General features: G+C 44.5%; 1 long non-coding RNA gene across 1 annotated transcript in view; it reads left to right on the forward strand.

Annotated features, from left to right (window-relative positions):
* Nucleotides 1–13543: 13543 nt before the first annotated feature.
* The window catches only part of LOC129853000 (uncharacterized), a 5349-nt gene continuing 1763 nt past the window's right edge, over nt 13544–17129 (forward strand). Inside the window, exons 1-2 of the long non-coding RNA XR_008759062.1 lie at nt 13544–15003; nt 16836–17129. The exon at nt 16836–17129 is cut by the window's right edge and continues 1763 nt beyond it. This is a non-coding gene — a long non-coding RNA (uncharacterized LOC129853000). The remainder of the gene's footprint in view (nt 15004–16835) is intronic.

The following is a 17129-nucleotide window of genomic DNA, read 5'->3' on the forward strand; positions in this document are numbered from 1 at the left end:
CATCCTCAGACAAAAGCTTTAATGTTTGGTTGTAATTCTCCTTTATGGGTAAGGCCTTAAACACAGCATATAATATTGCTATGTCACATGATTGGGCCTAAAAACACAGGATATAATATTGCTATGTCACATGATTGGGCCTAAAAACACAGGATATAATATTGCTATGTCACATGATTGGGCCTAAAAACACAGGATATAATATTGCTATGTCACATGATTGGGCCTAAAAACACAGGATATAATATTGCTATGTCACATGATTGGGCCTAAAAACACAGGATAAAATATTGCTATGTCACATGATTGGGCCTAAAAACACAGGGTCCTAGTCATATGTGGTCAAAGGCCATCTAACCATTCTACCTAAAACCTCCTTGATGTTTAGTCCGCTGAACAAAACAACACAGTGAAACTGATACTCCAGTCGCAGAGAGTTACCCAGGTTTACCGAAGAGGAGGACAAAGGTCAAATAGCCTCTTAAAAAATAAAAACCTGACACAACAATGCATGTTACTTACAGTGAACCTGCCATGAAGCGTTTCATTGTGTGTATCCTGTACGTGTGACAAATAAACTTGACTTGAATTTAATTTGATGTAATACTCAGCCTCCCATTTTTACAGAGGACAGGAGGCTGACGTCAACCGTAAAAGCTGCTAAAAGTCTGTGGTTCGTGCCTGTCTCCTTAACCTGTAACAGATATCAGTGCTGGCTGTTAGCAGTGTTGCTACAGTGATATATTGGATGAGGGGGAATCAGTTGGATAACATCTATTTTCCTTTCTCCTCTCTGTAGTACGATCCCATGTCATGAACTAGAATGGGAGCCGATGATGAACAATCTGTAAACAGTAGGACGACGCCTGCCAGTGTCAATGTTTTTACTGCTGGCTGTAGATTGAAAGACGTAGGTCTCTACAGTAGAGTATAGAGAATATGGTGCCATTTGAAATGCACTGTTTCAGTGTTGGGATTTAATGCTTCGGGTAAATTGCCACAACAAAGTTAATCTTAAGGGCTTCTCGTCCTGACATGGAGATCTGAGTTAGAAATAGAAATAGGAATTAGTTATTAGTTCTATTTTAAATAGAAATAGGAATTAGTTAGAGTTTAGAGCGATCAGTGATACGTTTTATCAATGCTCACATGTAATATATTTGTCCAAAATTGCACCATATTCCCTTCATAGTGCACCATTCTTTTTATCAGGGCCCATATAACTCTGGTCAGAAGTAGTGCACTATATAGGGAGTAACATGCTGATCAGAACGGACACATCGCGTGCGCGAGCGTCGCAAAATAAATTTAGAAATCCATGTTATTCAATTATTGCACCCACACTGCTCGCGATAAAATATAACTAATTCCTATTTCTGACGCAGATCGCGCTGCAAGTCCTGCCTCTCCCATCTCCTCATTGGTTATACCCATGTGGGTGATTGAAAGACGAACTGTTTTTGCCGGTAGTCGTGGTAATACAATGAAAGTTTAGAAGCGATCACCATATAATTTAAAGATGAAAAAGCCTGGAAGGAGGAGAGATGACTAGAAACGATTCGGTTGGCCGTTTTATATGTGGATTAATTGTCAGAGTAGAGATCCTGTGCATTTCAGGTAAAATAACAACTCAATTTTTACATCCCAGGACAAATTAGCTAGCAACAGCAAGCTAGCTAAATAGGACAAATTAACGTTAGCTAGCAAGTGCAAGCTAACTAGCTAAATTGCCATACAAAGCATTAAGCTTTTCGACCTGTCCCCAAAATTAATGTCATTGGTTCAGAGTTTGTTTTGATATTTTAACCTGCGTGTCGTGATCGCGTTTGGTGTGGGGGGGGGGAAATAAATTCATGCACGATACCGCTCGATGGCGCACGCGCGCAGCCGGTGTGGGTTCCGTGTAAGACTAGCTTTCCTCTACTGTACTCTAGGCTAGCTTTCCTCTACAGTACGCTAGGCTAGCTTTCCTCTACTGTACTCTAGGCTAGCTTTCCTCTACTGTACGCTAGGCTAGCTTTCCTCTACTGTACGCTAGGCTAGCTTTCCTCTACTGTACGCTAGGCTAGCTTTCCTCTACTGTACGCTAGGCTAGCTTTCCTCTACTGTACGCTAGGCTAGCTTTCCTTTACTGTACGCTAGGCTAGCTTTCCTCTACTATACTCTAGGCTAGCTTTCCTCTACAGTACGCTAGGCTAGCTTTCCTCTACTGTACGCTAGGCTAGCTTTCCTCTACTGTACGCTAGGCAAGCTTTCCTCTATTGTACGCTAGGCTAGCTTTCCTCTACAGTACGCTAGGCTAGCTTTCCTCTACTGTACGCTAGGCTAGCTTTCCATCGTCCTCTTTCATCGTCCTCCCTCTTTGGGGTGTCCTCTACCACCCGTAGGACTCTTCATCATCCTCCCTCTATGGGGTGTCCTCTACCACCCGTAGGACTCTTCATCATCCTCCCTCTATGGGGTGTCCTCTACCACCCGTAGGACTCTTCATCATCCTCCCTCTATGGGGTGTCCTCTACCACCCGTAGGACTCTTCATCATCCTCCCTCTATGGGGTGTCCTCTACCACCCGTAGGACTCTTCATCATCCTCCCTCTATGGGGTGTCCTCTACCACCCGTAGGACTCTTCATCATCCTCCCTCTATGGGGTGTCCTCTACCACCAGTAGGACTCTTCATCATCCTCCCTCTATGGGGTGTCCTCTACCACCAGTAGGACTCTTCATCATCCTCCCTCTATGGGGTGTCCTCTACCACCCGTAGGACTCTTCATCGTCCTCCCTCTATGGGGTGTCCTCTACCACCAGTAGGACTCTTCATCATCCTCACTCTATGGGGTGTCCTCTACCACCAGTAGGACTCTTCATCGTCCTCCCTCTATGGGGTGTCCTCTACCACCAGTAGGACTCTTTATCATCGTTCTCCCTCTATGGGGTGTCCTCTACCACCCGTAGGACTCTTCATCATCCTCCCTCTATGGGGTGTCCTCTACCACCAGTAGGACTCTTCATCATCATCCTCCCTCTATGGGGTGTCCTCTACCACCAGTAGGACTCTTCATCATCATCCTCCCTCTATGGGGTGTCCTCTACCACCCGTAGGACTCTTCATCATCCTCCCTCTATGGGGTGTCCTCTACCACCAGTAGGACTCTTCATCATCGTTCTCCCTCTATGGGGTGTCCTCTACCACCAGTAGGACTCTTCATCATCCTCCCTCTATGGGGTGTCCTCTACCACCCATAGGACTCTTCATCATCGTTCTCCCTCTATGGGGTGTCAGTGACAACCAACATGAAACAGGTGGGGTTTTAAAATGGGTTCTGAAAGGTATACATGGGTGTCTACTGAGTGCTGGACAAGCAACTCCAGTTGGAAAGATCCCCACCATGGACATCCACTAGACTTACCTGATAACACTATGGACATCCACTATATTTACCTGATAACACTATGGACATCCACTAGATTTACCTGATAACACTATGGACACCCACTAGACCTGCCTGATAACACCAAGGACACCCCCTAGATTTTCCTGATAACGCCATGGACACCCACTAGACTTGCCTGATAACACCAAGGACACCCACTAGACTTGCCTAATAACACCATGGACACCCACTGGATTTGCCTGATAACACCAAGGACACCCACTAGACTTGCCTGATAACACCAAGGATACCCACTAGATTTACCTGATAACACCAAGGACACCCACTAGATTTACCTGATAACACCAAGGACACCCACTGGACTTGCCTGATAACACCAAGGACACCCACTAGACTTGCCTGATAACACCAAGGACACCCACTAGATTTGCCTGATAACGCCAAGGACACCCACTAGACCTGCCTGATAACACCCAGGACACCCACTAGATTTACCTGATAACACTATGGACACCCACTATATTTACCTGATAACACTATGGACACCCACTGGACTTGCCTGATAACACCATGGACACCCACTGGACTTGCCTGATAACACCAAGGACACCCACTAGACCTGCCTGATAACACCAAGGACACCCACTGGACTTGCCTGATAACACCAAGGACACCCACTGGACTTGCCTGATAACACCATGGACACCCACTGGACTTGCCTGATAACACCAAGGACACCCACTAGACCTGCCTGATAACACCCAGGACACCCACTAGATTTGCCTGATAACGCCAAGGACACCCACTAGACTTGCCTGATAACACCAAGGACACCCCCTAGATTTTCCTGATAACGCCATGGACACCCACTAGACTTGCCTGATAACACCAAGGACACCCACTAGACTTGCCTAATAACACCATGGACACCCACTGGATTTGCCTGATAACACCAAGGACACCCACTAGACTTGCCTGATAACACCAAGGACACCCACTAGATTTACCTGATAACACCAAGGACACCCACTAGATTTACCTGATAACACCAAGGACACCCACTGGACTTGCCTGATAACACCAAGGACACCCACTAGACTTGCCTGATAACACCAAGGACACCCACTAGATTTGCCTGATAACACCAAGGACACCCACTGGACTTGCCTGATAACACCAAGGACACCCACTATATTTACCTGATAACACCAATGACACCCACTATATTTACCTGATAACACCAAGGACACCCACTAGATTTACCTGATAACACCAATGACACCCACTAGACTTGCCTGATAACACCAAGGACACCCACTAGATTTACCTGATAACACCAAGGACACCCACTAGATTTACCTGATAACACCAAGGACACCCACTATATTTACCTAATAACACCAATGACACCCACTAGACTTGCCTGATAACACCAAGGACACCCACTAGATTTGCCCCAAACAAAAATAAAAACCCAAACCAACTTAGGTTAGAGAGTGAACATTAATGTGTTGCAAACCCAAACAGGGAGACACAAAATAAATGTCTTTGTGTTCACAAACTGAACGAGGGTGCAGTAGTCTAGCTCTTCCCGACATCTATCCTCTAAACTGGGACATTGGCTGTGTGGCTGTTAAATATCAGCTGTGCCGGCACAGGTGAAACTAACGACTAACTAACGAGGCGACAGGTGCAACACATCCCGACCAATAAGGATGTCCACACCTAAAACAGAACCATCGTCCATATCCAAAAAATGAAAAACAAAGCCTGTAACGACGAGAGGAAATGGCCTGGCATCATGTTGTTGGCTGTAGCCCTGGTGGCTTTGATTTCCCTACAGGACAGATGGCAGTGCTATGTGGGCAGTGTGTGTCTGTGCACTGACGTGGGGCTGTGTGGACTGACAAGGGGAGGCCTTGAGTATGGGAGGATTGCTCACACTCTGGCGCTCCTGCTGTCCCCCCTTGCAGCTGCACTTCTCCCTCGTCTCTGTCTATTTTCAACTTCTTAATTTGTTCAATATGTAGCGAGAGGATAAAGCAGGAACACATCTGATTGGTGAGACCCCGCAGACAGATAGGGACATTGGAATGTGTCCAATTTGGAGGCTTTGAAAGTGTTTTCACTCACTTTGTATTTGTACAATATATTTTACAATAAATGCCATTGTGACCTTATGCATGTAAAGATGACATTTAACTGTAACATTTAACTGTAATTATTATATTTCATTGCAGCCAATAATTACATTTTACCTTTATTTAAGTAAGCAAGTCAGTTAAGAACCAATTCTTATTTACAATGACAGCCTACCCCAGCCTAACTGGACAACACTAGGGCCAATTGTGCACCACCTTATGGGACTCCTAATCACAGCCGGTTGTGATACAGGCTGGAATCGAACCAGGATCTCGCTTCTGAGATGCAGTGCCTTAGTGCAACTCCGGAGCCTGATTTATATTAACTTATGTAAAAGATGAGCACCACAAAATGGCATAGTTGGCCATGGACAAAACTCCGGGTTCCACTGCTACGGCATCCATATTAGGAACTCTCTCAGTTGTCAGAAACTCCCTCAGTTGTGTCCATGCTAGGGACTTCCTAATATCAATGCCGTACAACCCGTTTTCTTAGTCTCAGTCCCTCATGTAGAAACGGAAGAGTGTAAGACAGATCCTTGGGGACTTGTAGTGTTGTTGGGGGAATCAAGCTGTTCAGAGAGAGGGATGAGATGCAAAATCACACACACACACTCACACACAAACACACACACACACACACACACGCTCACACACACACACACACTCCCAGAGCCTTGACAAGGGACGAGCCAAAACTCTGATCGACAAACATGTTCTTGTTCTCTGAAGTCTGGCTGCGGGCTGAAGAACTCTGCAGCTCACAGACAATAGGGTGGGTCAGAGAGAAAACCTTCAAAACCTCCACCAAGATGGTATTTACATCGCCAGGCCAAAGCTACGCTCAGATAAGAAAAGAGGTGTACACACAGGGTGATATTTTGGTATGGCAATTATTGGAGGAGATCTGTTGGCAAACTTTGGGAATACTGAACACAGCACTTGTTCTAGAACAACTTTGGGAATACTGAACACAGCACTTGTTCTAGAACAACTTGGGAATACTGAACACAGCACTTGTTCTAGAACAACTTGGGAATACTGAACACAGCACTTGTTCTAGAACAACTTGGGAATACTGAACACAGCACTTGTTCTAGAACAACTTGGGAATACTGAACACAGCACTTGTTCTAGAACAACTTGGGAATACTGAACACAGCACTTGTTCTAGAACAACTTGGGAATACTGAACACAGCACTTGTTCTAGAACAACTTGGGAATACTGAACACAGCACTTGTTCTAGAACAACTTGGGAATACTGAACACAGCACTTGTTCTAGAACAACTTGGGAATACTGAACACAGCACTTGTTCTAGAACAACTTGGGAATACTGAACACAGCACTTGTTCTAGAACAACTTGGGAATACTGAACACAGCACTTGTTCTAGAACAACTTGGGAATACTGAACACAGCACTTGTTCTAGAACAACTTTGGGAATACTGAACACAGCACTTGTTCTAGAACAACTTGGGAATACTGAACACAGCACTTGTTCTAGAACAACTTGGGAATACTGAACACAGCACTTGTTCTAGAACAACTTGGGAATACTGAACACAGCACTTGTTCTAGAACAACTTGGGAATACTGAACACAGCACTTGTTCTAGAACAACTTGGGAATACTGAACACAGCACTTGTTCTAGAACAACTTGGGAATTAAATGGACTTATAACAGTTAGGATGAGCTTAATCCTTTTAAATCAAGGAGACACGGTGGCTGTCTTCCAAGCACTGGGAACTTCCCCAGAGAGGAGAGACAGGTTAAAAAGGTCAGAGACAGGCTTGGTGATGATCGGGGCTGCAACCTTAAAGACGAAATCATCTAAACCATCTGACCAAAATATGCTCCTTATTGGACACATCACTGCACTCTATACTCCTCTGTAAACTGGTCATCTCTGTATACCCACTGCAAGACCCACTGGTTGATGTTTATTTATAAAAACCCTCTTACGCCTCACCCCCGCCCCCCATCTGAGATACCACACCTGTATTTGAGGAGTTTCTCCCATTCTTCTCTGCAGATCCTCTCAAGCTCTGTCAGGTTGGATGAGGAGCGTTGCTGCACAGCTATTTTCAGGTCTCTCCAGAGATGTTCGATTAGGTTCAACTCCGGACTCTGGCTGGGCCACTCAAGGACATTCAGAGACTTTTCCCGAAGCCACTCCTGCGTTGTCTTGGCTGTGTGCTTAGGGTCGTTGTCCTGTTGGAAGGTGATCCTTCGCCCCAGTCTGAGGTCCCGAGTGCTCTGGAGCAGGTTTTCATCAAGGTTCCCTCCAAGCGGGCTGTCATGTGCCTTTTACTGAAGAGTGGCTTCCGTCTTGCCACTCTATCATAAAGGCCTGATTGGTGGAATGCTGTAGAGATCGTTGTCCTTCCGGAAGGTTCTCCCATCTCCACAGAGGAACTCTGAATCTCTGTCAGAGTGACCATTGGGTTCTTGGTCACCTTCCTGACTAAGGCTCTTCTGCCCCGGTTGCTCAGTTTGGCCAGGCGGCATGCTCTAGGAAGAGTCTTGGTGGTTCCAAACTTCTTCCATTTAAGAATGACAGAGGCCACTGTAGAGGCCAATATCCTTCGTCCTCATGGCTTGGTGTTTTGCTCTGACATGCCCTGTCAACTGTGGGACCTTATTTAGACAGGTTTGTGCCTTTCCAAATCATGTCCAATCAATTGAATTTACCACAGGTGGACTCCAATCAAGTTGTAGAAACATCTCAAGGATGATCAATGGAAACAGGATGCCACCTGAGCTCAATTTCGAGTCTCATAGCAAAGGGTCTGAATACTTATGTAAATTAGTTATTTCAAAAAAACTATTTTAGCTTTATCATTATGGGGCATTGTGTGTAGATTGCTCAGGAATGTATTGTATTTAATCTATTTTAGAATAAAGCTGTAAAGTAACAATATGTATATATATTTTCAGAAGTATCTCAAACCTGTAGCTATGAATATTACTTTTCTGTTGTACAATATTTGTACAGTATTTTATTGTGAATTGCAGTTGAATACGTTATTCTAACGCCACCCTTTGAGTCTCTTTAACATATCTGAAGTTTTGCTTGACATCATTTAGAAAAATCTACTTCTCAATTTCTCCAAATGTATTTCAGTACAAACCTAATGGAGGGCTTTTAATGGCACCTATTAATCATGAGACAGTAGCTTGGATCTCTCTCTCTCTCTCTGAATCTCTCTCTCTCGCTCTCCGACTACAAGGAGAGAAAAAAATCACCCTCCACCCCTTGTCACATCACTTCTCAATCTCCCCACCTCTGTCATCTACCAATCCATCCTTCTATCCTTCCAGTCAGTCATCCCTCCATCCATCCATCCATCCATCCGTCTGATGGAATTCCTCTGACATTCCATGCTGACATGTAGACTTTTCTATTGTTCTCTGTACTCTGACGGGTGGTACCACACATCACCCTTTCTCCCGCTGCGTATCTGTGTGTGTGTTTATGTGCCTCTGTGCAGCTCACACTGCCAAGAGCTCTCTGGCCCAGGAACAGGTACAGGAGCGCTGGGATGGGTCGGACCGTATTGTGCTGCACCTGTTTAACCATTAGCAATGTGTGGGGGGGGGGGGGGGCAATGGCCTATAAATTCTTCTTATAATATCAGAATGACTCAAACATTATAACTCATTTAATGGGGGCTCCATGCTATGACATTTTTGGAATTTCAGACTTTGGTGATTGTTAGTTTTGAAAAGATGATCTTACTGAAACATATATATATATATATGTTCATTATCTTCTCCGCCGACTTTATCTCTGGGTTTAGTTCTTTCATTTTACACTGCAAATATTTTTTCATCCCGAAGAAACAACAACATAGGACCATAGTCTCAGACCCAGAATAGGACCATAGTCCCAGTCCCAGAATAGGACCATAGTCCCAGAATAGGACCATAGTCCCAGAATAGGACTATAGTCCCAGAATAGGACCATAGTCCCAGTCCCAGAATAGGACCATAGTCCCAGAATAGGACCATAGTCCCAGTCCCAGAAAGGACCATAGTCCCAGAATAGGACCATAGTCCCAGTCCCAGAATAGGACCATAGTCCCAGAATAGGACCATAGTCCCACTCCCAGAAAGGACCATAGTCCCAGAATAGGACCATAGTCCCAGAATAGGACCATAGTCCTAGAATAGGACCATAGTCCCAGAATAGGACCATAGTCCCAGAATAGGACCATAGTCCCAGAATAGGACCATAGTCCCAGAATAGGACCATAGTCCCAGTCCCAGAATAGGACCATAGTCCCAGTCCCAGAATAGGACCATAGTCCCAGTCCCAGAATAGGACCATAGTCCCAGAATAGGACCATAGTCCCAGTCCCAGAATAGGACCATAGTCCCAGAATAGGACCATAGTCCCAGTCCCAGAATAGGACCATAGTCCCAGAATAGGACCATAGTCCCAGAATAGGACCATAATCCCAGAATAGGACCATAGTCCCAGACCCAGAATAGGACCATAGTCCCAGTCCCAGAATAGGAACATAGTCCCAGTCCCAGAATAGGACCATAGTCCCAGTCCCAGAATAGGACCATAGTCCCAGTCCCAGAATAGGACCATAGTCCCAGAATAGGACCATAGTCCCAGTCCCAGAAAGGACCATAGTCCCAGAATAGGACCATAGTCCCAGAATAGGACCATAGTCCCAGAATAGTACCGTAGTCCCAGTCCCAGAATAGGACCATAGTCCCAGTCCCAGAATAGGACCATAGTCCCAGAATAGGACCATAGGACCATAGTCCCAGAATAGGACCATAGTCCCAGTCCCAGAATAGGACCATAGTCCCAGAATAGGACCATAGTCCCAGTCCCAGAAAGGACCATAGTCCCAGAATAGGACCATAGTCCCAGTCCCAGAATAGGACCATAGTCCCAGAATAGGACCATAGTCCCACTCCCAGAAAGGACCATAGTCCCAGAATAGGACCATAGTCCCAGAATAGGACCATAGTCCTAGAATAGGACCATAGTCCCAGAATAGGACCATAGTCCCAGAATAGGACCATAGTCCCAGAATAGGACCATAGTCCCAGTCCCAGAATAGGACCATAGTCCCAGTCCCAGAATAGGACCATAGTCCCAGAATAGGACCATAGTCCCAGTCCCAGAATAGGACCATAGTCCCAGAATAGGACCATAGTCCCAGTCCCAGAATAGGACCATAGTCCCAGAATAGGACCATAGTCCCAGAATAGGACCATAATCCCAGAATAGGACCATAGTCCCAGACCCAGAATAGGACCATAGTCCCAGTCCCAGAATAGGAACATAGTCCCAGTCCCAGAATAGGACCATAGTCCCAGTCCCAGAATAGGACCATAGTCCCAGAATAGGACCATAGTCCCAGTCCCAGAAAGGACCATAGTCCCAGAATAGGACCATAGTCCCAGAATAGGACCATAGTCCCAGAATAGGACCGTAGTCCCAGTCCCAGAATAGGACCATAGTCCCAGTCCCAGAATAGGACCATAGTCCCAGTCCCAGAATAGGACCATAGTCCCAGAATAGGACCATAGTCCCAGAATAGGACCATAGTCCCAGAATAGGACCATCGTCTCAGTCCCAGAATAGGACCATAGTCCCAGAATAGGACCATAGTCCCAGAATAGGACCATAGTCCCAGAATAGGACCATAGTCCCAGTCCCAGAATAGGACCATAGTCCCAGACCCAGAATAGGACCATAGTCCCAGAATAGGACCATAGTCCCAGTCCCAGAATAGGACCATAGTCCCAGTCCCAGAATAGGACCATAATCTCAGTCCTCAACTCCTGCTGAGAAGCAGCTTTTTCAAAGTCCCCCTCTCGTTTTAAACCCCAGAAAATCCTGTGAATTTAGCTGCTCTTGTGTCGACGGCCAAAACAGCATCTGATGTGCCTTATTTGTTGACTGTGTGCGATTAGGCACAGAGGGTCGACATCCAGGGGCTTTACCATGCAGAGACGAAGCAAAGCCCGCACACACACACACACACACACACACTACGAGAGAGCGTACACACACTCGATGTCGAGACAGAAAACAAGGAGGATTCTCTATTTTGTCTCAACTCCAGTTCTAGTTCAAACATAATTTAGCAAGCGGTTTAACGGTTGCCAGCCTCCTGCGATGTTGAACCATGGCAACAACGACCACAGAGTGACTGTTGGACTCAACAGTGTAGGCACACAGCAACGGTCTCCCACCTTTCATGGTATTTAGATGCAGTTTTTTGGAGGCTCGCAACAACTCAGTCATTGCATTGGCATCTGCCCGGTTAGTGCATCCAATGTCAGGGTTGGCCTTTCTTCTCTGTGTGTGTGTGAGGGGGGGGGGGGGGGGGGGGGAGAGAGAGAGAGAGAGAGATGGAAGGTGGGCTTGGCACAGTGTCAGGGTTGTGTTTCAGTCTTTGGGTGTGGGAGAGTACTAGTGGCAGGTTGGGGGGTTAGAGCTCTCTCTTGGTGCCTGTATATTAGCTGGGTTAGAGCTCTCTCTTGGTGCCAGTATATTAGCTGGGTTAGAGCTCTCTCTTGGTGCCTGTATATTAGCTGGGTTAGAGCTCTCTCTTGGTGCCTGTATATTAGCTGGGTTAGAGCTCTCTCTTGGTGCCTGTATATTAGCTGGGTTAGAGCTCTCTCTTGGTGTCTGTATATTAGCTGGGTTAGAGCTCTCTCTTGGTGCCTGTATATTAACTGGGTTAGAGCTCTCTCTTGGTGTCTGTATATTAGCTGGGTTAGAGCTCTCTCTTGGTGCCTGTATATTAACTGGGTTAGAGCTCTCTCTTGGTGTCTGTATATTAGCTGGGTTAGAGCTCTCTCTTGGTGTCTGTATATTAGCTGGGTTAGAGCTCTCTCTTGGTGTCTGTATATTAGCTGGGTTAGAGCTCTTGGTGCCTGTATATTAGCTGGGTTAGAGCTCTCTCTTGGTGTCTGTATATTAGCTGGGTTAGAGCTCTCTCTTGGTGCCTGTATATTAACTGGATTAGAGCTCTCTCTTGGTGTCTGTATATTAGCTGGGGTAGAGCTCTCTCTTTGTGTCTGTATATTAGCTGGGTTAGAGCTCTCTCTTGGTGCCTGTATATTAGCTGGGTTAGAGCTCTCTCTTGGTGCCAGTATATTAGCTGGGTTAGAGCTCTCTCTTGGTGTCTGTATATTAGCTGGGTTAGAGCTCTCTCTTGGTGCCTGTATATTAGATGGGTTAGAGCTCTTGGTGCCTGTATATTAGCTGGGTTAGAGCTCTCTCTTGGTGCCTGTATATTAGCTGGGTTAGAGCTCTCTCTTGGTGCCTGTATATTAGATGGGTTAGAGCTCTCTCTTGGTGCCAGTGAGAGCTGAAGCCATACCACTGTACTGTACTGTTTCCCTCCCAGCAGACAGGCATGCTGGCCGAGACAGCCGTTCCTCTGGACCTCCTGTAGTCCACACCAGGGTTGGGGTCAATTCAAATTTTATAATTGAACATATATTTTCAAAGACGTCTCAATAAACCGTAGAGTAGAAATTATTTATTTAAAAGTTGTTAAAACATTTTTTTTTGTTTAATTCAAATCACTTCCTGAATTGAGTGACTTTAATTCGAATTGACCCCAACCCTGGTCTGTGTTACCCCATGCTGCCCAATTAGTGGGATGAGACCACTGCGGTCCGGGGGCCTTCATTGAGATATTGTTGTTGTGGCGGGGAGGTTGGTGGCATGTGAAGGAATAACAGTTGTGAGTGAGTTGTGAGTGAGTCCTCACATTGTGCGTTCTACATTCTGTTACAAGAGTATTGCAATATGTAAGATGTTTTCTTAACTGGTATATTATGTATTTAATAGGAATATTTGACATCGTATGAGATTATTGCTTTTATAAAGTACAACGTAAAATGTTTTATTGTTTGTAATCTTACTGATAGGTGAAATTTTACTTAGTACGTTTGTTTATAATTAAACATTTTAATATATAAAAAAAATATGTTTCTGATGAAAGAAAATATTTACATTTATATTCAGTATGTTGTCATTTGTAATTTGTTGCAGAAATATCTACCAAATTGTACTTCTGTAGACTTATAAATGTAGAGAGTATTCAGAGAGTATTCACACCTCTTGACATTTTCCACATTTTGTTGAAAATGAATTAAAATGAGCCAGAATTACAGCCTGAATTAAAATGGATTGAAATGGGGTTTTGTGTCGCTGGCCTCTACACACAATAACACAATAATGTCAAAGTTGAATTATGTTTTTATCATTTTTACAAATTTATAAAAAAAATTAAAGTGCTGAAATGTCTTGAGTCAAGAAGTATTCAACCCCTTTGCTATGGAAAGCCTTAATAAGTTCAGAAGTACAAATGTGCTTGCATGGATTCACGCTGTCTGCAATAATAGTGTTTAACAGGATTTTATTTTTGACTTCTCTCATATCTGTACCCCACACATACAATTATCTGTCAGCTCCCTCAGTCGAGCAGTGAATTTCAAACACAGATTTCATCACAAAGACCAGGGAGGTTTACCCAATTCCTTGCAAAGAAGAGCACCTATTGGTCGATGGGTAAAAATAAAAAAGCAGACATTGAATATCCCTTTGAGCATGGTGAAGTTATTAATTACACATTGGATGGTGTCAATAAATGGCTGTGATAGGAGACAACTGAGGATGGATCTACAACAAACCTCAATAAAATAACATGAGATGAACTCACCTTCTAAAACACAAGGCCAAATCTACACTGGAGTTGCTTACCAAGAAGACAGTGAATGTTCCTGAGTGGCCGACTTACAGTTTTGATTTAAATATAGTTGAAAATCTATGGCAAGATGGGAAAATGGTTGTCTAGCAATGATCAACAACCAATTTGAGCTTGAATAATTTTGAGAAGAAGAAATGGACAAATGTTGCACAAGGTGCTTCTAAAAAGTATTGACTCAGGGGTGTGAATACTTGTGAAAATTAGATATTTCTGTATTTTATTTTCAATACATTTGCAAACATTTCTAAAACATTTTTTTTTCACTTTGTCATTCTGTGTAGATGGGTTAGAAAAAACAACATTGATTTAATCCATTTTGAAATATGGCAAATCATAGCAAAATGTTACCTAAGTCAAAGGGGTACGAATACTTTATGAAGTATTTTATAGTACTTTATTAACATATACAATGTTCCTATGTTGCAACAGCTAGATTTACTTCAAATGTATTTGCCATTTTTTTGTGGGAAAATATTACAATTTAGTATTAATGTAGTATTAATTGTAACAAATATTACAATGATTTATGAGCGTTTATTTTATAAATACATTATTTCAATAGTGATGAATGCAACTGGATGCAATTTTGGAGTATAATACCATGTTTTATTCTTTCTCATTGCAGGGGAAATGTATTAATTTCAGCCGACTGCAGAACCGTTAGAAGACGAAGAATATAATCTACAATGATGACTATTGTCTCGGTAAAAGATCCAAAATTTCTCCCAAAAACTATAGTGTCCAAAACCACTATCCATTTGCTTCTCTTCATTTTGTGCACAAAATGGGGGACTCTTCTCCATGATATCTCCTGCTTTCTCAAAAATCATACTCATAAGAACATTTCAATATTTCCATCCATCCATAACTGGGATATAACTTCATATTTTTCCACTTGTCGTTTTTTTTTATTAACTTTTTTTTTCTCACAAGAAGCGAAAGCGAATTAAAGTACTGGACAAACTGTCCGTTCGGATCCAGTTATTATTATTTTTGTTGTGCACCAAAGGATTAACATATTCTGACCATATTGTGCCTGCTGTGGAAAACCTTATTTCATGGGCACAGACGGAAGCTATCTAAAAAAAAAAACAAAGAGAGAGAGCGAGAGAGAGAGAGACAGAGACAGAGAGACAGAGAGAGACAGACAGAGAGAGAGAGAGACACAGAGAGAGAGAGAGCGAGAGAGAGAGAGACAGAGAGAGAGACAGACAGAGAGAGAGAGAGAGACAGAGAGAGAGACAGAGAGAGAGAGAGAGACAGAGAGAGAGACAGAGAGAGAGACAGAGAGAGAGACAGAGAGACAGAGAGAGAGACAGAGAGAGAGAGAGAGGCAGAGAGAGAGACAGAGAGAGAGACAGAGAGACAGAGACAGAGACAGAGAGAGAGAGAGAGAGACAGAGAGACAGAGAGAGAGACAGAGAGACAGAGAGAGAGAGACAGGGAGAGAGACAGAGAGAGAGAGACAGAGAGACAGAGACAGAGAGAGAGAGAGACAGAGACAGGCTGTGATGCCTTTAGCATGGCAGCATGAACACTCCCAGCAGGCCTCACAGTGCACAAGTCCATCGTCTCTTGGCAACGTCTCATCACAAATCCTCTCCCTCTACTATCGTTTGGATGCCTGGCGGGACCCCCTATGAACGCAGATCCTGTCATTTTAACACTGAGAAGTGCACACGCATGACAAACTGTGGACAGCCAGGACGCCCTAAGGTATTAGAAGAAGTAGCTTAAGACTTTTTCCCTTTAATTTTGTGAAGACACCTTTCTTTCATTATGTACTGGGCGAAAAGGGGGGAGTTACTGGAGCGTTATCCCTCCGCGGGCCGGGCCGGGACAGGACAGCCCCTCTGACCAGACCATCACAGCTCTCTTCTTCAGACTAGGTTTAAGGGATAGGCTGCCCGAAGCCCCTGACATGGTGCTTGGCTGTGTTCCCCTCTATTTTGATGCAATCTGCTGTATGCTCACTAAGGCGTACAACATCACAACCCAATAAACATGACAGTCAGTCAGTTGAAGAGTTTTAAGATATAGATACAGCTGTCTCCAATGTCACTGCTACCCTACTCTTCTGTCTCCGGTTCTCCAATGTCACTGCTACCCTACTCTTCTGTCTCCGATTCTCCAATGTCACTGCTACCCTACTCTTCTGTCTCCGGTTCTCCAATGTCACTGCTACCCTACCCTTCTGTCTCCGGTTCTCCAATGTCACTGCTACCCTACCCTTCTGTCTCCGGTTCTCTAAGGGTCTCCCTACTTCAACCCTTCTGTCTCCAGTTCTCCAAGGACCTACCTGCTTCTAGCCTTCCCCTCTGTCTCCAATCCTCTAAGGTCCTCCCTGCTTCTACCCTTCTGTTTCGTCCTCCAAGGACCTCCCTGCTTCTAGCCTTCCCCTCTGTCTCCAGTCCCCCAAAGGCCTCCCTGCTTCTACCCTTCCCCTCTGTCTCCAATCCTCCAAGGATCTTCATGCTTTAACCTTTATGTCTCCAATCCTCCAAGGATCTTCATGCTTTTACCCTTCTGTCTCCAGTTCTCCAAGGGTCTCCCTGCCTCCCTCCAGTCTCAGCCCAATAGCTTCCCTCAGCAGCAGAATGTCAACGTTTAATTAAAATAATTAAAGAGAACAGCAAGCAGCAGCCTGTGAAGATTTGGTCGTCTTTTTTAAAAAATTTATTGCTTTTGACATTGAATGACCTACAACTGTACGTGCATTATTTGGAGAGAAAGAGGTCATCTCATCCCGTCTCCTTGGTGACGGTTTGGTGCACCATGGCTGTCCGAAACCCAAACGCGAAACCAAGGCAACGGATGCGACGTACGGATA

Source organism: Salvelinus fontinalis, chromosome 4 (assembly GCF_029448725.1).
Source record: "Salvelinus fontinalis isolate EN_2023a chromosome 4, ASM2944872v1, whole genome shotgun sequence".
NCBI lineage: Eukaryota > Metazoa > Chordata > Actinopteri > Salmoniformes > Salmonidae > Salvelinus > Salvelinus fontinalis.